The sequence below is a fragment of the Sylvia atricapilla genome, chromosome 1 (genome assembly GCF_009819655.1).
Source record: "Sylvia atricapilla isolate bSylAtr1 chromosome 1, bSylAtr1.pri, whole genome shotgun sequence".
Classification (NCBI taxonomy): Eukaryota; Metazoa; Chordata; class Aves; order Passeriformes; family Sylviidae; genus Sylvia; species Sylvia atricapilla.
This window is the reverse complement of record NC_089140.1, coordinates 81,172,454-81,198,065: the sequence shown is the minus strand read 5'-3', so window position 1 is coordinate 81,198,065 and position 25,612 is coordinate 81,172,454. Positions and strand designations below refer to the sequence as shown.

Below are 25,612 nucleotides of genomic sequence, written 5' to 3'. Positions count from 1 at the left end.
AAATAAAAGTCTGAAAAGTGAAAGAAAAAAACAGAAGAGGTTTAACAAGGGAAAGGCATAAAGTGGAAAAAAATTATCCAGGAAAGGACTGAAGTGTCAACTAGGGCAGGAAAAGGAAATGGAGAAGGAAAAACTGTAGCAAATAAGGAATCCATACACATAGCATTTCATCTTCTCTTTTCTCTCTACAGAACACTTTGCCTGCTCCTTTTCCAGTTGGTACTATTACTGGCAAACCAAACACATTTTCTTAGGGCCCAACAGACTGTCAACACCATTAGTGACATAGAACACAAGCTGTTCTGTAGTAGAAATACAGTTTCAAGTGCTGAGAATAATAGCAGGTCAGAACAGAGTCCATACAACAGGGCTCTGTTCATTTTTAAAAAATCACAGAGTTTTAAAATGTGGTCTGGAAGACCTTCAGAAAATGAATCCATTGATAGCTATAAAATATCTAGAAACTCCCATTTTGCAGTGTGAAATTGAGGAACTTCTTGAGCCTGAAACTGCAACAATATTCTGGAAAAAATCCCACTAGCTGCTTGCTGTAGTCTTACCCTCTTCCCTGAGCCATGTGCTGTCTGCTCCTGACTAAGACCAGATGCTGGGCTGGATGCCCCTTTGACCAAGCCATGTTTCCATTTTCTGCTAAGGTTTGGGTCTCGAACTGCAAGCTTTTTAGTAATAAAAAAGTGAATTTTGAAATTTCATCAATGAGAATTAGGAACCTATGTGGGACCAGGGTCACAACTACAACTAAAGCTGTAACTTAATTTGCATTAACAGTGTGCTGAAGCTTCACTACATATAAAATACTCTTAAATTACAAAAGCTTGTGTTTTGAAATCTGTTCAAAATACTAAACCCCCCCTCCACACACACACACAAAAAAAAATTGTAGAAACATGGCTTGATCGAACTAAAAGCACAAATTCAGGACTGGGAGGAGATCAATGCAACAGAGCAGCAGATGACAAGACACTGAGATAACCATAGGAAAAACTAGCTGGGAAGAGAGAAGTTGTGTCACTTAACAGGAGGATAAAGAAGATTAAGGTTAGAGTTGGATGAAAAATTTTTGTCAAATCTTGAAGATGTATAGAAGTAGCTTCAAGCAAAGGCAAAGTTAATCAAAGCAGGTAAAAAAGAGGCAGTAAGAAAGTAATGCAAACTTAGCTCTTGCATTCTATATAAATTGGAAAAAGGCAACACAGAGATTGGAGTCACATGTGTTGAATAATTAAAAAAGATCATTGCATCACAGATTATTGCTGCAGCCATCTGGACATACTTTTTTCTATTTGTAAACTGTACTAAAAAATGTGCCAAAATTTGTACATGGATGTAAAGAGAAACCAGAAGGAAGACAGCGATACAGCAATTTCAAATAGCTGGGTTTCTTTAAAAAACATATATTCAACTTAAAACAGTTCTCTATCATTTAGTGTATCACTGTATAAAAGTACTTGGTAGTAGCTGGTATTTAGCTTTCACAGAAACTTAATATAATATATTTTAAATGTGAATCAGCAATCCAAAGGACAAAATTGTACTGTCAAAATAAAACTATTAGTGGGTATTCTGCACATTAATACTAGGCAAACTTCCAAAATAAAGATTATATTAAAGCAGTTACCACCTTAAAGACCTGCTGGATAAGCTCCAAATTGTCATGAAATGACAATTGTGACTGCCTGCTTCAGTCAGATAATAAAGGCAATTTCACCTGTTTGCAGTGGGTTCAGTCCTGAAGTTCTTTGGTACAGTTTTAAAGGGCACTGGGTATTAAATAAACCCTTCTCAGCAAACACAGGGTGGTCACAGCTAAGGCAACCAAAATACAGTGGAGGAGAGAACAGCTTTTATGACAAATCCACTCAGCTCTGTGACCCCATTTGCAAATACATTTCAGACTCCCAGCTCCTCTTAACTCCCATCTAATTACCAGCTTTTGATTTGTTATTTTCCATCAATAACCAATATATTCTGTCTTCATAGCAACAGTTTAAGCAGACTGATATGAAGGACAAGGAGAAGTAAGGCAGCTCAGAGCTCCCATTCCACATCACTGCTACAGAACATTTCTGTTCCCCACCTATTCATTTCTATGTAGCTTTTCTATCAAGGTAAGCATTCAAAACACACACACATCTCACCAAACTTCTGGATTTTTTCACCAGTTCTTGGATAAGCAATAGACTATCCAAAAGGATAGGTGGCCTGAACCATGCAACAGTTCAGCCTGCACTGATTACACAAATCAGTACTGACAATATACAACTAGTATCAGATAATAACAGAACGGTTTTGGTTAAAAGGAACCTTAAAGGTCTAACCCTGGTGTGGTGACACATCTAACCCTGCCCCTAGGCAGAGACATCTCCCATGAGAGCAGATTGTACAAGGCTGCTATTTTTCTTTGTTGCCCTTTAACACTATCACTGCAAAGATGATGATTTCTATAATTTATAAATCAGTAAGGTTTTTCAACACACTTAAAAAGATTTAACACACATATGAAAGCACTCTGTAATGCTTCCTCTAATCCCATGATTAACTCCCATGACTATAAGCAGAGGGGGTTCCACCAACCCAAATTAAACTCTTCTGTATCAGATCTTGCACACATATCTCTGATTCAATTGGAAGTGCAACAGAAAAATCAGACAGCTCTCCTCTCTATCAGTTCTGTCTTCTGAAGATGTTCATCAGAAACATAGGGAACCCTGATAAAGCTATCATAACCCTGGAACAAGAAACCAGAAGGAAAAAAAAATTCTGTTAGATCTTTCTGAAAGTTCATTCACATTTTTAAATACTAAATCCTGAAGTATGGTACAGATATTTTAAAGTTTCTGTGAAATATCAAGTTAATGAATCCTGTCCTAAAACAAACCAGGTAAAATAAAAAGCAATTGAAAGCACAAAGATTTTCAAAGACCATTCTACAGCTAAAATATTCAAACCAACAGAGTTTGCAAAAACAAAAGGCCAAATTCCTTATTACTACAATGCTTATAATCAAGACCCCATGTATTCACATACAGAGGTTTTACACATATGAGGAACATCCCTGCACATGCTTGACCCTTGTCAATACAAACTTGTTTATTTTTTACACGATCCTAAAATATATCACGACACAAAAAAACAGTCTTTCTAAAGAGAATAAATAATAATTTTATTTTTCCTCCAACAAAATGGTTAAAATTTTAAATTCTATTTTTATGTCTATTTAAAAGTAGTAAAACTTGACACAACAGAAATCATATGCTATCTGGTGTAATGCTCTCAATGAAGTTGTCAAACAACAAATAAGGAAATGTCAAGTAGCCTAAAGTTAAATGAGAAATAAATGGCTCTTGACATGCTTGTTTCAATAAAGGAAATCCTCTTATGGGCTGCACTGCTCTGTGTATTTGTGTCTCAAAAATAATAAAATAAATATATTCTATTTTTCCCAGTCTGAATTATCATCCTATTTTATTTAGATTACTTTGATTCCATGGTTTATTTAATTCTTAATGACAATGCTCTTTTTAATGAATCCCATTTAAAAGGAAAAAAAACTAATCTGTAAAGTTATTTCACAAACTAACAATATTGTGAAAATTCAATTTCTTAAGTGACATCTATCCCAATGGTTTCTCAGTGGCTGACAGCTTTCATCAGTCAAAGACTAAATTACATGAAGGGTCACTGATGTCTCCATCATATCCAAAATCACTTTGGTAGCTTTGTAGCCATCATTTTTCATTTATCACTTTGGAATCTTATAAGCATACAGTATGTATGCACAGATTGTATGCACTGAAACATAGCTCTGACTGCTCCTTTTGAGGAATCTACACTTCAGACACCAAATGTGTCAAGGTCACCTTCAGCTACTAAATAGAAACACATAGGATGATCCCATCTTTGCTTAGATTTTTCTACAAGTAAAGGCACAGACTCAGCTTTCTTGCTGGTTAATTTGTTTCCAATTTTTCTAAAATCCCCACAGCTGCTTAAAGGGAAACTTCCTGACCATCTCTTCATTTTATGCCAAGGCTGGATGACATGCAGTCTCCAAGATCCTTAGTGCTGTCCAAGACTAAATACCATAAATATATATGTTATATATACACCCCCAAACCCCATATGGTAGGGCCTGCACCCCTTTTTTTGCTCATCTATGTCCATCCACCCTCACCCTTCCAGTCTGTGTAGATCTCAGTTCCTCTCCTTTTTGAGGTAACCAAAACATGCTGTCATCAGCAGAAGAGTGTATTCATTTAAACACAAATAAAATGCTAACACACTACCTTTCCTTTCCTGTATTTGCTTTTATTTTTTTTTTCTTCATTTAACAATGGTACTAAAAAATGCTCTTATAATATTAAAATCTCACAGTCTCTTCTCTCCTTCTGTAAGCCTTTTGCAGTTATATTCCTTTTCCTTTATTTACTAAGTCTCTGCATTGGTGTCAGTTATATATAGCTACAGAAAGACATGTTGCTAAATCTACTTTCAGGACAACAGTCCAAGATCAATGCTTTAGAAGGAATACCAAGGAAAATGGCCATTAAACAAAAAATAAACAATGAAACAAACATACAAACAATCTTTGGAAATGGTGTCTATTGTTGACACAAGATAAGACACAAGTAAAATAAAACGTTTTACAAATAAAACCTTCCCTTTGCCTGTGGGTGTGGTGTTGAAAAGTCAGAGCAAAAAAGTGTCACTTTATTCAGTGGTGGTGCAAATAGATGCAAGTATCACAGGTATGAGAAGAGTCTACTGAATCTATTGCTGGAATGCAAAATAAAGAGCCCAGAAGAAAAATGCTGGGGATTAAATACCTTTCTGCTGGGTACTCTGTGCAATAATAAAATGTAGGATTTTATCTAGAGAGGGGCAAAAAGAGAAGAGACTGGACACACAAAAAAAACCCCACACCAAAACCACACCAAACAAGGAATCTTGCATATATTATATGCATCTGGCCAAGTAAAAAATTTCTGGCAGCATTAGGAAATGTGTAACTTGAGAAGACAGACATTTAAAATATGAATAATACTCAACTTACCAAAGAGTAATACCAAATTTCCTAGTATGATGTGGTTGCTATGCCCTAAGTCAGCATGCTTCACTCCAGAGAGAGGATGGGTCTCTCTCTGAGGTGCACACTTCAGATAGAGAACGAATTCCCGCCATCCTTTCATGTACGTGGCGAACTCCTTCTCCTGTTACATGCCACTTTCATGGCATGCTGATGGGACAGCTGCAGAATGATCTAGCAGAAATCCTAAATTGCTAATGTCACCATGATGCATTCTGTTTCTTTCACTACAGCCCTACCAATTTCTACACCTAATAATACAACTCTATAAAAACACCTATTTTACAGAAGAAATTCTGGGCAGAGTTCATAGCTATGCTTTTTTTAAAAGACATAAACCTGTATTTATACTGTAATAAACACATCATATAGAAAGATGTTGGAAACAGAAATTGAAACACGTTGCTCTCACTGTGAAAAATCTCTGCAAACCTTCAGTGCTCTGTAAACAACAAATAACTGAGACAGGGGTCATCTCATCAGGTTAACCATGAGCCGTGCTGCCAAGATAGAGAGTCTGCTCCAGCTCTAGGCTGTGCTAGCTAGTACATGGATTAACAGGGATTTCAATTTCCACGACTGTCAATCTTGCATGTTTTCCAGCACTGGATTTCACCACATTTTATAAAGATACAATCTGAATCCGAGTGAAATATAATTCAAAGTGCTTTAGTGGTGTTGCCGAAAGAGCTTCCAGAGAAAACAGGCTATACATATTTTAATGCACACGCTGCATGTATTAAGAGCTCTATCACGTGGAAAAAAAAAAAAAATGCACAAACTTGGATCAACAGAGTCTGCTCAATAGGTCTCAAAACAGTGCCCTTTTCTAGAAATTCTCCTGACACTTTCAATCATCTCGACAAGAGAAAGCATCCCATGATGCCTTAGACAAATGAGACGTATCTGGAATAATTAAAGGTAGCATCTCCATTCCAAGGAGTGCAACCTGAAGGAGGGCAGTTGTGCCAGTGGGGGGGAAGCTGAACTTCACCCCTAACTGGAATTTTAAGCGTAAGAAAAAGCAGAGAGATTAAAATTATAAATCAAAGACCATTTAGTTTCACACCAGGTGTTAAAACCCTGCTTCTAGATGTCATTAATCTCAGAGATTTAACTGGCTTTAATGGGAAAAGTCCCATTCTCTGTAGCAAGAAACAAAGATTCTTCCATTAGGCAAAATGACCTCATCCATCCCTCCCTGATCCTTCTTTACCTCGTATGCAGATTTGAGCCCAGCACAATTCATCATTTCAGTACAAAGCTGTTTGCAGCTCAGTGATCTGCAGTTATGTTACACACCAGGCACAAAGTTTCTGAAAGAGAATGCAGCTCCTTCGACTCTGAAATTGCTACTGCTGCTGTGAAGCAATGCAGGTTCCCTGTAACAAAGAATAACTACTACTAATGAGCTTTTCATTGTTATGTTTCATTTGTTTAAATTGCACAGGTCCTGCACAAAGTGAAACCCTCATCACCACACACAGTGCCACAAGGAAGACATCAGAAGAGTCAGAAGCCCAGGAAGAAGAGCTTTTCTTCATAAATGGATGAGATCTAAGAATTAGGTGGGTGGAGAAACGGCTGACCTAAGCGTCACTTTAAACTGATAATGACTTACGTTATATAATTTTTCTTCTTTCCCTTTTAATTGCTCTTATTCTGCAATTCCCACCCATTTATCTAAAACCACACCCTTGTATCCCCTCTTCCTACAAGACTCTTTCCTCAGGACTGTACATCACTATTTGAAATTTTTGTCTTTGCAAGTCTTGGCCATATTCCTTAGAAATTCTGAGTCTCCATTTCAGCTTCTTTAGATTCATTTTTGCTACTGTTTCAACAAAATTAATTTTTGCCAAGAGTGACTAACCTCTGTGACCTAATGGAAAAACAAAAATTTCCCTTCAGAATTTTTTTGATTTCAAGTCCCCTTGGAAAACTTCCCAGAGGAAGTACACATACTGGCACAGGAGGCTGGAATACCTTTTAATACTTGCATGGATCCATCCATCTCACATCCATAAACCACTGATGGAAAACCAAACATACTGTTGCTTTTATTCCCAGTATCTGCTCCTCTCTAGGTTCCTAAAATTCTGTTAATTCTTCAGAACATTACTTGGTAGTTCCTCAACCTTGTTTACATCTTTTCATTCAACTCCTTAAGATCAATTTACCTATTTTCCTCTAATCTTCTCTGATGACCATCTTATTTTAAGTACTTTTATCTGCTCCAGCCATTTAAACTGCTACCATTACGAAACACTGTCACTTTTAGCCTTTTCCCTTTGATCATGATAATATAAGTCCAACACTCTTCTGCTTCTCCAGCTAATTTGCAAGCACAAAAGTATCTCCAAATTTATCAGTGTTTTCTCATTCTCTTTGTACTCTCTTTTGAATGGCATTGCCATTTCATCTTGCTTATCTCTTCCCTTGAAATCTACTGTCTCTACACCAAAATGGGTGTCACTAGAACTCAGAGATTGAGAAAGACTGTTCTGGTAACTCCTTGCTCCCTGACAGACACTACAGACTGTACAGGGAACAGGGTAAACAGAAAACTGAAATTTCTGGACTAAGAACTGAACTCTCAGAGAAACAGCTTGAACATATTAAAACAAATTTAATTGTAATTTATCAAGTGCCAAAATAAGATTAAAAGCATTTATCTTACAATGAGCAAAAAGGCTCCGAACTCAGTGGGAGACCTCAAATTACATAACAGTTTAGCATTTTTTAAAACAGTGTTAGTAACAGAGTTGTCTTCTGGGACTGCACCCTGCAACCTTGCTGTTTATAAAACAGCATTGAAGAACCACCACAGTGGGTCAGGCTGGCTGTTTAGCCCAATTGAAATGACAAAACCATGTCATACAAAAACATCCAGCCTGACCTACTACTCTGTCTTCAGAACCTACTAACAGCAGATGTTTAGAGCAGGAACATACAAAAATTCTCTTCCACTCTCCCCAAAACACTTCATACTTTCCGTAATTTGCAGCTCAGTAACTTTCTTACCCAGGGGTAGTACCTTTGTTTATCAACTCTTTTTTTTTTTTCCTTCCGTTTTTTTCCACCTCCTTTTCCAAATTTGTTCAGAAGCTCTTTATACCAATGCAGCTCACACAGCATGCTGTGGCAAGGAATTTCAGAACTGAATTACACACTATGCAAAAAACCCAAACCAAACCACTTGTTTTCCTAGATCTAAAACTGTTCCCTGCCTGTTTTAGTTCATCTCTCTTCTAATACAAAATTAGGTGGCACTGAGCATTTATTTCCCATCCACACACCTCACAGCTCCTATAATTCTGTTAACACCTAGCATTAGCATCTGGCCATTCTCTCTTTTCCATTCTGGAAATTCTCAGCTACTTAGTTGTTCTTATATGGATGCTGCTCCATGGATGTCACCTGCATCCTGCTGCTCTTCACCTTGGTTGCCCTTCTCTGAAACTTTTCCTGTTCTACTCCTCTTGTTCTGAGATTAGGAGACCAGGACAGCACACCACCTTGAAGATACAAACACTTGACAGATTTAAAAAGTGGTCTAATATTTTGATTTCTCTTCTTTCAGAGCAATTCCTGATATAAAGTTGCTTCCTGATTGCTACTAAAGTATAGAGCTGATTTTTTCAATTAATTCCTGCTTATAGTTCCACAACCTCAAGCTGACTCAAAATACTTTAACATTACTGATCCTGAATTTCTTCCATCATTTTAACGGCCACTTGGTTTTACACAGTTCTTTTGCATTTGTTTCAGCCTGCTCCCTTTTTGTTTACCTTCTTTTGCCATGAAAAACTTAGTTTCAGAAATGAACCTTGTCACCACACTTTTGTACCAAGTCACTTATGAATATGAAAATACCCCTGGGCACTCACAGAGATATCTATGGAAATTCACTGGTGATTTCCAACACTTTTCTCCTGAAGCATTTTCCTTACCATTTGAACAATTATTTACACAGTTGGCAGCCCTCCTTAACTTGTGCCTGTTTCATTCCTTTAAAAAATTTTCAAGAGAATTTTGAATACGAAATATATTTTCATAATTTTAGTAGAACAATGATGTCTTTCACCTGCATATCAGTTGTGTCCTTCAAAGACCACAGGCCATTTTTGTGATCTGACTTCAAATGACAAAAATTCCAGCAAGATAAGACCTCTGGGAGTCTTCTGGTCGGACAGTCTGGCTAGCCATTAAAAGCCACTGAAGATCAGGCCAGCCACAGCACTGTCCAGCTAAGACTTGAAAGGTCCACTGGGAGAGGTGCCACCCCTACCACAAACTCAAGTTTCATTCAGTGCCGCACTACACTCCTACAGATAAAGATTTACCTACAATGTTCCATCAGGACATGTCAATTTGCAATCTGTGTAGATTAACCTCCTGCTATCGTTTTGCCACAACTAGGAACATTGGCTCCATCATCTTTGTAAACATCCTTCAAGTAGCTAAAAGCTAATATTAACCAGTTCACTAGGTCTTAAACATCCTCTTAACCAGACTTTTTTCATAGATATCAATCTTTCTCAGTATCTCCACTATAATACTCAATGTTCTTTCTAAAACAGAGATACTAACCTAATTTTTAATTAATCCACTCAGTTTAAAAAAGAGGCTCACTAGTTTTTAGACTCCCTGAGTCCACATGAATGCTTCCCGAAATATGGTATGAAATTAGACATCTTCAAGTACTCAAATGGTGAGACATTTAAAAGCAAGGGGCTGCATGCCGCTATCAGTAGCTGGTCTATTTCACTCTACCATTCCTAAAACAACTGGGTAAACTACATCTGGATCTGTTCAACTGACAACATGAAATTTGTTCCAGAAAGGCAACCTCCTAAAACTTCCATAAGAAGGCTTCCAAAACAGGAACCATCCCACACTTTTCAGTGGTGAGCACATACACACAAGAATTACTCAGTTTTGTTCCACAGCTTTATCTTGGATCATCCCTGTCATAGTGTCATTATATACAGTCCACACAGAGTCTCCAGCTGGCCTCCTGCTCTTGGTGTGGTTAAAAAAGCATTTATTAACTTTCCTGATAGGGAACGTTTTGGTCTTATTTCCTTCTCTGAACACAGACACAGCTTTTTTTAAGATGTCCTATTGCTTTTAATAGTCTCCTCTACCTTGTCATTTAGCTATACAGGCTTCCTTTTCCTAAGACATTTTTAGACTGATGGTAAGCATTTGTGTGGAGCCTCCAAAACAGCATCCTGAAATAGTCACCTACAAACATGTTACTCTTACAGTTACCCTTCCAGTGTCACTTCAAACAAACATCCCCATTTTTACATAATTTCCCTTTTTGAAGTTGAGCATAATTTAAGAGAGGTAAGAAGAGAGGAGAATTGCAGGTTCTTCTTCTTTCATTCCTCCCATTTCCACTAATTGAATTTCCTTAGCTTAGGGAAAAGAGAAAGGCAGAACAACTGTAACGGTCTACATAGTTACAGGTCTTTTTTCCAGAAATCATCTTACAATCTCTCCATGACATCATCATATAGTGACTGAACAAAATACAGTCTCTTACCCACCTTTTAGTCACCATCCCTCTGTAATAAAGTACTGCCTCTGTTCAGTGTTTCTGCAGAGCCGAAGTGAGGTTCTGGGTCTGCCTTGGAGGTTCCTATGAGTTAAGGAAACACAGAAGAGAGATAATAGGTATTGAGGAAACAGCTGATCAGCAATTCTCATTTATTGCAGACATAAAACATGTCTCTCAAGTCAATAAATTAGAAATGTAAGGCACTTTAACTACACAGTGTGAACAAGGACCAAATGGAAAGTGAAATTAAAAAAAAAACAACACCATTCTTTAAAATACCAGGTAGCTTGGGATGAGAATCAGGAGAGGAATTCTTGTCGCAGAATTATCAAAAACCATGGGACATGAATTTGAGAAAAATCCTTACTATAAAATTTTGTCTTCATGCCTTAACACCACTAAAATTAAACATGCCTAATATATGGACTTAAATCTGTCTCTGAGCAAAATCTATGAAAAAATTCAGAGGGCTAAAACTTCAGTATTCTTTCACCTTCCCATAAAACACAAAGTTCAAGAGAAGAATGTATTTACTCTCCAATATCTCAAAACAATACAAAAGGCATTTTTTAGAAAGAGATGCCCATTAAGCACATTTCAAGACATTAACCCATCTTGTAGGAATGACAAATACAACAAAATATTAAAAAAATTATCTTTGTGTTCCATTTATTGAAACAAAAAGTACTGCTAATTGATCAAGTGCTATCTCTACTTGAAACAGCAAGACAGGAATCACACAGCAGTTTCCTGCTCTCAACACCTCCAGAAAAAAAGTACTTCACAAGAAAAAACAGTAGTACTCTGTCCAATTTAAGCATTCGTTTCCTAGATTGGGAACGTCTACAGAACAGAACAAATACATCAGCAATCAACAGTTCACCCTTGAACCTAAACAGAGACATGAGGCAAAAAAGGAGTCATTGTTCCACTCTGTTTATTCACTTATATGAAATGACTGTTCTCGATGACTGGAAGTGGTTGTAATTTTTTTCCAGTGCTTTCCTGACCTATGAAAGTCTCAGGAAATCTGCCAAATGCATAAGCATAGAAATGTTTGGAAACATCATATGAACAAGAACAACTCTCCAGGTTGGCCAAAAAAGATTCAGATTTATGTTTACCACATCAAAAATTCTTAAGAATCCCATTCTCCCAATCATCAAGCACTTCATATAATAATTTACATATATTCTCCTAAATTAAGAATTTATATCATATGTGCACATATACACACCCCTCCATGAAATTCAGTGATGTCAAACTCTGCTGCAGAAGTTGCCAAAGGAGTTTTAGATGGTCTTCTCCAAGGCATAGGGATCAATCAAAGCAAAAGGATAGAAAGTCACTTTCAATTTCATAGTCTAAGGTGGTAGGACAAGCTTATATTTTTGACAAGACATTCCATCACCTTTTCTTTGCCTCCCACTTTTCAGAAAGGCAAGGACAAATTTAAAACTTGGAAGAGGACCAAATTCTACTTTTTATACTACTATGTACCAGGGAACACTCCTCAGCACTCAAACTCCAACTCCTCAGCACCCAAACTACCCATCACCAGAGCATGTTGATGACAAACAACTCTGAGACGTTCAGTCTGTCAAGTAATTAATTATAACTGTTATCATGCAGTAAGTTCTACAGACAACTACAAGCAACCCATCTCCAAGATGCAGTGTGCAAGTGATTTATGTATGCACTCACTACACCAGAATGAGCAGCTGAATTATTAGACTTTGAAACATTACAAAGAAGCCTGTATATCTCAATTTTCCTAAACAAGCCTAACAGTGCTTTCTATAGCAGTGCCTTCTACAAGCACTTGAACCTGCCCACCATCCCCCCCCCACTCACTTCACAATTCTTATTTCTACATAAACATATCAGATTGTATACAATCAAAATAAAAGCTTAAGCAAGTTTACTTTTATTCTAATCTTAAAAATTACCTAAACAAGACTGGAAAGTAGAGTATGAATCCATCTTACTGATTTAGGGAAAACATGCTCACACACAAAAACTAACACATGTAAGTTAGATTTCTACAGATTCACATATTGCTTCCCTTACATTTTTTCATATGGCAACTCTGCTGCTCCTATGACTTTGGTGGCACCTTCATTAAGCACAATACAGTACATACTGCGGGTAGGATAACACCAGAAACTACCCTGAGTATTCAATAATTTAAGTTAAAATTAGGCTAACTTAGTCTACACAGCCCACACCAAACCAGTCGTACAGAAACTATAAATAAAGCAACCAAAATTAGAAGTCTAACTGCAAAAAAACCCACATCAATTACTTTACTGGAAGGTATGCAATCATGTTTTAGTTTACTTTTGCTTTGGTTTAGCATCAGTTGCTAAAGCAAAAAGGCTAGAGTGGCTTAGCTTCATGCCTCAGTCCCCCACTCTTTCCTTTCAAAATGACTTCTGGAATGGATGATCAGTTTCACTGTAACACAAAAACTTCTATGAAAATGGTCAGGAAAAACAAAAAATTCCATTTCCAAACAGCTGTTTGTACCTATTTTCAGTGACAAAGACCAGTACACAAGAGCCATGGTACATTTTATTTTCCAGAAGCCCACTAATTTAAAAGAATGAGGCAGTGAGGGGACATCAACAAATGGATAAAAACAGAACATAGGTGCATACTAGTGGAGGGTTTGAAGAAATCATCACAAGATTAAAAGTCAAACACATGAGAGTGTTGATTCCTGCTGCTGACAGGACACAGTGCTAAAGTCAGTGGTATGACCAAGCAGTGTGATTGAGTCTGGCGGGGGCACCATGGAGAGCACACATGCAGTTACTACCTTTGCTGCTTTACATGGGTGCAGGCACTGTGCTCACATCTGTCTACTGTGCTTGAAAAGGTATTTGGCTACACACTGAACTGAGCAGAGAAACAACCACAGCATGTCTAGACACCATGGCTCATCTGCACGCCAAGGCTTCCCACTTCTGCTGTGGCTGCATGGCACTGCTCAGACAGCATGCCGCAGCAGAACCCCACCTCACCCTCACTCAGCTGGGACTCTGCCCAGGCACTCGGGATCTTCACACAACTCTTAATGACAACCCCTGCTCACCTCGCAAGACAAAAAAAGGACACTGAGTGGGATAAAAACATGCCAGCTCCACACCATTTCACCAGCCAGCCTTGGCTTTTTACTCCACAAAGCTGACAACCTGAGTTAAGGAAGCTGCTTCAAGTGACTGTGGATGATGTCAGTGGAGCTAAAGTTGAAGTGTTAGGGGCACCAGGTAGATGGGGCTTTTCTGCACTTCAGTGTTCTCACCATCTATCTCACCATCTCCAGTTTACCACAGGAGAACTGAACAAATACAAGCAAACTTCATGTACTGCTTAAAATACTACCAAACACATTCTCTGCTTCCGTTGGTATCTGGCAAGAGCAAAAATCTTGTCAAAACTGAAAATGTATCGAAACCGAGAAAGGGAGAGGAAAACAAGAGTAATACTAAAAAAAAATGTTTTCCTCCTCCTTCTCCAAAAGATGCCTGCATTATGCAAATATATCCTACTTTCAGGAATCAATCAAGGATGAATGGTTACAACTGCAATCGGTTACCTTGTGTTCCTTCTACAAATACTAACATTTCTCCTTATGATATATGCTAGCAAACACTACTACTTATCTTTCTCTCTTCATGCTGAAGAGGTCCTTGCACAAGGAAAAAGATCTCATTAAATCCAGCTTATTTGCTTGACTAAAGAACGCACATGGAAAGATGGTAATTATTGAGCAGAATCTAGGCATAAGAAACATGAAAGAAATACAAATAACCTTCTTATAAACCTGCATTTTGTTTATGTGCTTAAAAAATCACAATACTGGGTGGAATAAAACCAAAATAAAATAAACGTAGGGATTTTTAAGGAGAAAAAGCAGAACAAATGAAACATTAATAAAATCCTTGAACATGTCCCAGCCACCACTGCCTGAGACCATAGAATCAGTCCATACAAATGCATCCCAAATAGACAGACAGACACCTGCAGACATACACTGCAGAGCAGAAGTACAGAGTGCTACGCCCACTCCTGCTTCACGTGCAGGGCTGGGAAACTTCCAGGTCTTGACACACGTGTCTCCTGGTTCAACTCAGAAATTACATCCAATCAAAACAGGACTCTCTTAAGTTCCAGCTCCATTCTCGCCTTGCTGAGCCCAGGCTCCCAGGCATGAACAACTGTGGACATGTGCACACACACACGGGTGCATACAAATCACATAAGCAGTAGATCTGACTCATCCTGAGTTTGTCAGGCTGACTCCGAAGGCATGGCAAAGTCAAAATAATCAGAACAGACTCCTTTAGGCCAAAATAGAAGAAATGCAGAGACTCGAGTGCCAGACCAGGAATGTATTGTTAGCAGGAAAGCATAGACCAGAGTATGTGAAGTCACCAGTCAGCCAGAGTTCTCTGGATGAAAATTACAAAACAGAATGACATAACATTTATCTAGTTTTGCAGGGATTTGACTAATACTAACTCACTTAAAGCGACTGAACTTGCCCTGCTACTTGCTTTAATTCCTTTGAGGTCAAAGTGACAGGACATGTAATGTTCATTTAGCCTTTTAACTAACCACCACAGATTTACAGTCCAAGAGCAGCAGCATTTAGTTCTTCCAAAAACCCTACCATGATCCCAAAATAATAATTTTTAAAGTATAATACATTATTAAGACTGCTGACAGAACAAACAGTATTACCTTGCTTAAAACGGTAGAGATTGAGAAAAACAGTAATAAAAGAGAAATTACTGTGGTCTTGCTCCCACTGAAGTCATGTTTTTCATGGAGACTTCAAAGAGCAAGGAACACATGGCCTTTATCCAACTTCCTGCAAATTACACAACTGGGTAATTCTATTTAAAATAAAACAGTTCTGATACAACTCTGATCTCTTTGGGTTTGACAGCAAAACTTCTGAAAATCATTATTCTTTAGTGTCACACCATTTATCCTTGAGCTTCTTTGGTGTCTATAGGAGACATTTCAAGTGCTCTGCTGCCACAGGTATTTGCTGCCTACATATCTACGAACTTTTATATGGTTTTCTGAAGCTAAATTTTCCTGGTTTGATGATCCAGGCAGACTTTTCCAGTTCCAGAATATGGAGAAGAATAGCACCTTTTAGTACCTTTCAGCCAAATGGTGTAAGTACTGAGGACACAAAAGGCCAAGAGTGTCAGGACTAGAGAAATCAACTTCATAATGCAAGTCAAAGAAAACAGCTACTGAACACTGTAGCAGACGTACACAAGATTTGTTTCTGTGTGTATCTCTACAAGACTTAGGTAAAAATAAATATTTCTAGCATTTTTGGGTATCCTTAAGATGAAACTCAATATGTGTGTTATGTTTGGTTTGGGGTTTTTTCCTTCATTTTGGTTTGGCTTTGGTGTGTGTGTGTGCATATACATTTTAATATTGCAGAAGGATATAATACAATGGTCTTCTGAAGAAATCTCCTTTCTTCCCCAATATGCAATGCCGTACTGCTTCACCTCTTCTACCATTTTCACCTGTAAGACGAATAGTCTCAATGTCACTCCGCCCACCCCGACAGGAGCACAACTATTCTTGGGATGACATGTCACTCCTTTTCTGGAATTCTTCCAAGCAATTTCATGTCTTAACTGATTCTCTGATTTAAGTGACATGCTGGTAGCTGATGCTAGCATGTAAATCTTAAATTTTATTGATTATCATGTTTTCCAAAATCTATGAAAATTTAGGAAAAATAAGCAAAACTGAATACTCTGTAATTTAGTCTGCATGAAACAGTTGATTCCTTTCTTTCATTAACCAGTACATGGCTCCTTTATTTTCCAAAGGTGGCAAGTAAGCTAAGAAAGGTAAATCCAAAACTATGGGTATCATGGAAGATCAGCAAATGCATATTTAAATATGTAGCCATAGAAATATTGTTTTCTCTGAAATTTGGCAAAAGCCAGTGAACGTTTTCATTTCAGTTTTAAAAAATTCAAATGAAGCTTAGATGACAGACACCTCCTAGACAAAAAAAAAGTCCACAAGCCCCAGGGAAGTCCTAGATTTTATTGACTATTCTGAAATACATTTGCTGTACTGCAGGATACCAGCTGATACATTTTCTGTAGCATAATTAATTCAGAGACATCTGCTTGCTAGCAGACCAAGGATGAAGCTTGGGGTTATGAGACCTGGATTATAGTTCTCATTCAGGAACTGATTTGTGGTGTATCTTTGAGAACATTGATCTAACCCCATTTCACCATTATAAAATGTGAAGATGTCTTTTATATAACCTATGTTCTTTAAATAAAATGCAAGTTTTTATATATCTCAGTGAACTGCATTGGAAACACTGCAGTTCCAATTAAGACTGAACTCCTGAGAATAGTGACAATTACAGGAAACCTTTATGGTTGTGTTCTCTCAGTCAGAGAGCCCAGCTGCCTTCTGGAGAAACAGGACTGAACAGATTCATGTAGGTACTGGAAATGCCAAATAATAACAAAAAGGCTAATCCTGAATATTGCAGCTGTTGATGATGTTCGCTGCCTAACAATGCAGAAAGCATTATACTCACTACTGCTTACAGCCTGCACTGCTACAGAGAAAGAAAGGAGAGAAAAAAAAAAGCAGTGGAATGTAGTCTGGGAGAATCCAAGATGATAGTCTGAAGAGGAAAATCCAACTCAGTGCATATAGCCTGAAGTTAGTGGAAAAGTGTCTGCTAATATGCAGCAGGCTCCCATAATTGTGCAGCTGAAGTAATAATACCCCAACAAAATGCAATTACAGTGTACAGTGTTTAAAAACTTTGCCAGTTTTTACATGTTGGTTTATTCCAAAAGCTGGCTTATCCACTTTGTTAGTCTAAGTGTTCCAATATGATTTAAAGGAATCATATCCATTCCATTTTAAATACAGGAGATCATATTAAATCCTAGGTAAGTCTACAAATTTTATTTGTTATGTATCAGGGAAAAAAAATGACTTGCAATCTCCTTTTCCAAATAGGGGGAGACTTCTTAAACCTTGGGGGGGGAGGGGAGTGTGTGTGTGTGTACCTTGGTTGGTACAGCTCATCAACGAAGTTTATACTGTTTAGGTTCTCAGCCCATGTATTGTATTGAAATCATTTATGATATGCGAGAGAGAAGTAACAATAGTTTCTTTGTCTACGGTGCTTTCATATTCTGTGTCTTTTTTTTTTCCTGTTCTTGTTCTTCTTCAGTGATGGATGCTTTCCCTTCTTCCATCTCAGCATGCATGAAAGAAAGACAAAACTTAACATATCCATCACTGAGCCAGAACACACAGCACAGTCCATCTGGTACCATAAATCCCAAGGTGATAGATGCTCCCTGCTTCCCCCAGCAAGATTCTTAGCTCTTCTACTCTCTCTCTTCAGCATGAAGTTGAATGCTGTGGGTTCATTTATTTAGGTGACTGCAGAGATTGCAAGAATATGGTCATTGTGATGTGGACATATTCCAAGCCTTGTCTGAAATATTCTTACCTAGGGCCAAATGTTTTCCCCATCAGCAACGGAAGCATGCAGTGCCTTGGCATTCTTCTAGCAGCCTATCCCTCCCTTTGCCACCCAACAAGCACGAAAACTCCCATCTCCCTGGCTGCTCACTCTGCTGAAGCAATCACAAATGCCTCAGGCTAAGCAAATAGAGAGAGGTAAACACTTCAATCCTGGGCACCATCCCAGGGAGGACACACACAATAATTTCCAAGCTCCTCAACAGATTTTTTTCTTGTGTTTGGTACTAACAAGATTAAGGAAAAAGAGTTTTAATATACAAGCAGTATCCCTGTCAAGACTTTGATTACAATGCCTAGTGCATCATAAGCTATTGTTGAAAACAAATGCCTTCTATCCTCTGCTGTGCACTAGGCTTAAAAAAGTAGGCAACAGATGCCAGAACTGCCCTGCACTGTGCCCACAGTGAACTTCCTTTCACAACTGTCTCTCCTCCTGTATCTTCAATCCACAGAATATATACTTATTTTCAATCAACTTCTTCCATCCACACTAAGTAAAGCATGACATACAGGATTCCGCATTCACCTCAGGCAGCTGGGAAAGAATACTTGTGTATTTGGTTTTGGATCTGATTTTGGTTCCTGTATTTCAAGTTTGTTTGAGATTCCATTTTCACAGAAAAATATAAATGAAATGAAAGAGAGCAGGAGCTTTTGGTAATTGGTGCCCGGGTTGACCTGGAGGTTTGGAACTCAAGCTTTGGGAGAACTTATGCAGGAAGCATCCAGAGGCACAGGAATATTGACCTGAGGCACATTTATTAAAATGCAGTGTTAACTTCAGTATTACGTATTGGCTCTCATTATCTTTGACAATTCACCAAGCAACACTTATAATTCCAGTGTTAAAATACAGCTTAAAATATGAATCAGTAATACATACACAACTAACTGCAGTAAACTCACCAATTAACAGTAAACTCCTCTTAGCAATACCATTAGAAATGTACAAGAACTTCAATTGTGAAAAAAAGATTTTGCTTACTAGGCCAGAATAGTAGGATGCACGTCCTGTTTAAATTTATCTGCAAATATTTGTATGATTCTGTTTTTTCTGATGTCTTGTAATTATATATGAAAAAAGAGGTACTTGAATTAGAACATCTGCATCAGAGCAAGCCACTACAATTTTCCTAGAACAACTGAAGGAAATAAATAGTACAAACAAGCAGAAGAAACATCAAAGACACACCAAAACTTCATATGGAAATTCTGATTTTAAGACTGGTACTCCCTTCAGAAATACAAACAATACTGCTGGAAAAGCTGCCATATTCCAAAGTTCTCATCATCTTTCAAAGGTAAGATAACTTGAAACAATGCAACAAAGCAAAGAGAAGCTGCACCGCAGATAAATTTGTGAGATAATCCTACTTTGACTAAGAAAAGCTTCAAACTCTACCACAGACTATATATAGCTGATACCTGTGCTGCAATTGTCAGGGCTTTTACCCACCACACAACTTATTCTCTCACTTTCTACCCCAAGGTCTGAATTTCTTCAAAATAAATTAATTTGGCTCTCACATTACTTTATGCTGGAGGCAGTATTTGATACACAGAGATCACAAATGAAAATTAGACCACACAGAAGGATATACTAAATTTTGCCATATAAACACAATGTTAAAATGGGATTAACATTAAAATGGGTATAACATTAAATTAATAGGATTTAAAGAAATACATAACATTTTGGGAAAAAATTGTATTCTTTTACCATCATCACAGATGAGACAAAACTGAACATAAATGTGGGAGACATTCTACCATCATGACACCACACAGTCAGAGCTGGCCCAGAAGTGCACATCATTTTACACATCCAGGAGGCCCCTCTGGTTCTCTCCCTCAGAAACTGAGCAATAGTGAAGGCTCCAGTTAAACAGAATTCCAACTTAAACTTCTTCTTCCTTATAGCCACAGGAAGGAGGACTTCATGCAAAGGGAACATTTACTTTCAAATATGCAACCTTGACTTACTGAAAACATGTGCATCCTAGCAGGGCACTCAGCAGATACACTGGTACAAGCTTATTTGCTCTGGTCTGTGTTAATCAACTAAAAATTATGCACCTGTTTGAACTGATCCGAGGACTACATTTTTGTGTTAACAGAATAGTCTTTTCTTCACCAAAATAATCTATTAAAAAAAGAAAAGAAGCAATAGCCCCCATCCTTCACTTCTGTTAATTTCTTATACCCCCTCTCCTTTCCTGGTGGTGGAAAAAAAACTAAAACCAGTTTATTCTTATCCTCCAGTGCCAGTGAAAATAAAGCTAAAAGATGCCTTTTGCTTTAGTTTGTGTCCACACACTTCTATGCAAAGAGTTATCGTCAGATATTTCCTCTAGTAAGATTCAAGTCATAGTCTAAACTGTGTTACATCTAGAGAACTTGGTCTTTGAGAGATCAAATACACCTCCCCAGTGTCCCTTGCCCAAAATTAGGCTCCAAATTCAGGAAAACATTCCTATTTATACAATTCTAACCTATGTTACAGTCCCTCCTCATTCCCTGAAAAATACTATTAAGGTCATGGTTCAGATGCAGCATTTGAAGAAAATTTTCTCAACCCAGAAATAGATCTTTTGCACTGCTTTGTGTGCTGCTGCTGCTGGGAAATACTGGGGAAAAAATGGGAAAGGTTCTTTTATTTCCTTGTTTGAAGATGCTGATCCCCAGAACACTTATGGGCCTTGTACTTCACAGCTAAAGTCTCAAAGTTTGTACAGCAAACAGACAATCAGTCCAAGTGGTTTGGGATGCAGTGCAGGGCAGTTCTCGAGGCAGATACCAAACATCAGGGAAAACAAAAGATGAGCACTCTGTTTTTACTTTATTTTGTACATCTTGTTATGGCAGGCTGGTTATATGTAGCTTATAGGCACAAAACACAAAGCAGAACCTGCCCTCCTGTAGCTCAGTAATTCCTTGTCCTCCAAACCACTGAAGGGCAGCTCAGCTCAGAAAAATACAAATAAGGAAAGATTCTAATAAACATTTCTTGATACACTGGTTTTAGGTATACAGGCTGCCTTCCTTTTTACAAAGTATAGGGATCATCTACTTTTTTATCAGGTAGTCAAGAAAACAGCTCATTTTCATATAGAGCATTAGTGGGAAAGTTCTGCACAGTCAGTAAACACAAAAGCAGAGCCCACTTGAGAGGCAGGAATCAGGGCAGAGAAAAGGGGAAATCACGATTCAGTAACTGAAGGAAATCAAAATTGATACTGAAATGGAAAGGATATGACAAGTCATCAAGTGGGAGGTTAATAAACTCCGCAGCAAGAATCTTGTTCTTGTTTAGACATTCTTACATGCTTAAAACTGCTACAGGAGGCAGTGCAATTTGCCGTTTCCTGACAACATCCCAATTCATGCCCCATTTCTGCAGGTCTTGAAACATCTGTAAGTCAGAAAAGTCACTGCAGACAATAGTTATGGATGGGTTGGCTATGGGCAGTATGGTTTCCTTTTTTTTTTTTTTTTTTTTTTAGATATAGCAGAATTTACTTCAATTTTAACAGAGGATGTATCACTGGGATTTAAGACATCTGTTGTTTTTTCAGTTGCTGAGCTTGGCTTGCAGTTTGCAAATTAAAATCAGTTTTCTAAATAAAAGCTAAAATTGATAACAGGAAGTTCAAGAAGAAAGTTGCAGTTATCACAATATCTTCCCTACATCCTATTCAGTGACACCTTTAGAAATGCCAAAGTCTTTTGACAGCAGTATGGCAAAAATAGCAAAGCTCATTTTTTGCATCCCATTGTATCCTATCAGTACAATGGGATGCAAAGTCAATAAAAGCTCCTCAAGATCACCTCAGTTCTGACTCCCCAAACTGCATAGAGGAAATCTTGTGGGGAAACCTGTATAAAACCCCAAGTTAGTTGTCCACCTAGTCCTGCTAACTATGTGTTATATACTGCAAAGGAATACAATCTCTTCAGGTATTTCCCCCATTCTGCATTAGCTTGTTTTCTGTCAAGCATATTGCTCTTTTACTTGCCTCTGTTTAACAGAGTCAAAGGAAGAAAAAGACAGAAAAAGAAAAATAACATAAGTTTACCATTCCTTTTTTAGTATCTACTCTAAAATAATTGCCTCAGAAGAATTATTTCATTTGCAACAGCATAACCAAGGGGAGCAGCTTTTACTTTCTTTCAATTTGTTTTTACAGGCATACTATTTGTGATGTGTGATCCACCTCCTTAGGGAAAAAAAAAATTGGCTAAGGATGCCAGAGATGTCCCCTTGATGGCAAAGGAACAATAAGAGTTGGAGAGCAGCAACTGTGGTAAAAATTTCATTCAGATTGAAAGTATTCCCAGTGGTCTCCACAAAACACCAAATAGACAGGACTGGAAGTGATTAAATTCCAATTTCAGCCTTCAAATACCTATAAATATTCCCAAAGGACTAACAAGGCATAGTCTATCTTATAAGAAATATTGACAGTGCAGGATAAAGCTCACCCTTAACATACTGGAGAACTAGTGAAGGAACTGAATTTTTTATGGATCCAACATTTCCAATAATTTCATCCTACAGCAGAAGAACATTCATCTGCTCTGCCTTTCTTCCTGGACAATCCTATTTTTAAATCAACTGTATGACAAAATAGTTCTACTTATATATTACAAAATGCAATAAGATCTTCTGAAACAAATTAGACTTGAGCCATGAAGAAGGGAGAACTATCACATAAGAACGCTTCTGGATGGATTTGACAGCTTACTCAGTTCAGACAAGTTACATCATTTAAACTGCTTCTCTATCCCTCAAAAAGGGTTTCAGACTTATACAAAACAGTTACATGACGATATAGATAAACCCTTATTTGCAAGAGTTTTAACTGCTCCTCAAAAAAATTGACCAAGATGCAAAATTCTTTAGATTTACTAAATACTGGTTGTCCTTCTGCTTTCACAGAACCAATACTTCTGCTCAAAGACACACTGCAGCATTGATTCTGTTTTGATATTAATGGTAGGAACTGTCTACTAGAACTTGAGATATATGGTAAAAGTAGCAAATGGCCCACACTTCGAAGTTTTTCAGAGTTTTATTGCCCTCTTTTAAGAATCTAATTTTACAATGTAATTCTTCATTATTTATCTTGGATTATCCCATTAGACTCTTGTTTCAAAGAGCAACAAAAACAAAGGAAAATTGTCTCATGGACTTCTCAAACACTTTTCTGAATAGCAAGGTTGGTCAAATTAGACTTCAAACAGCACTGCTGAAACTCTTCTGAAATTCTTTTTAAATACATCACCTGCCATATTTTGAAAGAGTTTTATCCAGCACACACTCTAATCAAAACCTAATTAAAATGTGAGTAGCTCATCCGGCAGATGACAAGCTTTGAGTTTCCTCATGGTTTTTCATTAAAAGAAACCCCATAACTTAGTCCTGCAAAACAGCTCTAAGAACTTCTACGTCATGGATTATTCAATTGAACCAAAAGAAGAAACATGTTTAAAATGCAACATAAATCTGAAACTTTATAAAAATCATCCCTTAATCCCACCCAGCATTTATTTTAACTAGGCAATTTATTTCTACTAAACTCTCACTGAAGTCCTAAGAAAACCTGGTCACATCCAGCTACAAAAGGAAGCAATATTTACAATTATTTCTAGGGATTTCATCCCTTTTTGTTGCACTGCTCTTCCCTTTCCCAGAACATCAATTTTAACATTAAGGAGTAGGTAAGCAAAAGAATGCACAAGAAAAACCATCACAAACAATCTTAAACACAAGAGACAGCAATTAATTGCACTTTATTTTGCGTGCTTGAATAGGTAATTTGCACTTAACAGAAGAAGAAATTTGTAGGTACTATTTTCAATCTCATCACCCATCACCCTTAAAATTCACATATTCTAACACACATATACACATATGTACATATATAAAATACAGAACAATAATAGAATCACTTATCATCGTCATCCAAACCATTACAAATCTTCAAATATTTTATCATAAAACAGTGGAGAAAAATCAACTCCTAGAAAATTGAGTTAACTTTCATCTCTAGTCATGGGCATCACATATAATTAGCTGAGAACCCACACCAAGAAACATTTTTCATTTATAAATAAAATGCTGCAGTACACATATTTTAAAAAAAGGCAACATCAGAAGTCCCAAGACAATATTTTTGAGAACCCCAGTTTTCTAATATCCAGGCAAGCACACACTGCAGTGTATTTTTGGCTTCTAACATAGAAAGTATCTCCAGAGACAGTACTTCATCCTTGTCTAGGATGCTACCAGGATAACGAAATTCACAATCTGAGAAGCATTCAGAGTCAAGGAACAAAGTCACTCCACAATTGTCTTCTGTTCCTGTACCAGGCAAATTAAAGTCCCCTCCTTGCGAAGAACTCACCACCACAGATCCTACAATTAAAACTGCCAAACAAATAACGTGCACACCTTTGGAGAAAAGTGGAAAAATATCAAAGTCTCAGCCATGATTCAGACAATCTGGAAACTGAAGATAAGAATGGAGGGACAACAGAAACAACAATAACCAACAAAACGGGAGTGTTCAAGGTGTTAACCAGAACAGAGAACAGTTTCTTTTAATTGCAAGAAGCAAATGCTGCAAAAAGAGGCCACAGGAAGGACCACAATCTCTGTGCCAAGCACAAAAAAAAAAAAAAAAAAAAAATCCCTTCTTCCAAAACAATCCCAAAATTAAGCCTGTAAGAATTATAAATGATTAACCACATCACCATCAGGATGTTTAATGTACTTCACTTGCAAAGTACCAGTCACAAATCACAATTGACGGAGATCTAATTACAAAAACAATGGTGCCACCACAGCCATGCAAAAACAAGGGTTTGGTCTGTTATTTTCCCAGCTAGTAGTCCTCAGACTGTAAATGCCATGCAAAAATGCCATCCTGGACACAAGGAATAATGACCAGCAATGACTCCTTTGCACTCTCTTTTACTGAAGGCCTGAGCACTAGTTGCAAATCCCTCAGCTTCTAGATACATGATGATGGGACAGAATTTTCACCTCTGATTTGCCTGAAATGCTTTACTTACACTCAGTGCCTATTTAGAATAGACCTTGTTGGACTTTATGAATCTTTGTTTTAAATCAGCTGCAGCTCTTAGCATATTATACAGAAGCTGCTCTTTTCCCAACATGAACACAAGCTCTTCAAGATGGATTTTGAAAAAGTTAAACTCTCCAGCAAAATGGCTGTAAATAGCAACTGCTTAAAGGTTTAAAACTTCTTCTAAGCACTGGTCGAAGCCTTCAATAGTCCAGCACTTCACCAGATGAAGCAAGACCAGCAGAAGGGCACTTGAAGCAA

General features: G+C 37.6%; 1 protein-coding gene across 2 annotated transcripts in view; it reads right to left on the bottom strand.

Moving 5' to 3' along the window:
- Positions 1 to 25,612, bottom strand: part of SEMA5A (semaphorin 5A) — a 311,419-nt gene that overhangs the window by 217,959 nt on the left and 67,848 nt on the right. For both annotated transcript variants that reach the window (XM_066326614.1, XM_066326605.1), the window contains one exon: positions 10,666 to 10,757. The gene's annotated coding sequence lies outside the window, so the exon portion shown is untranslated. The remainder of the gene's footprint in view (positions 1 to 10,665; positions 10,758 to 25,612) is intronic.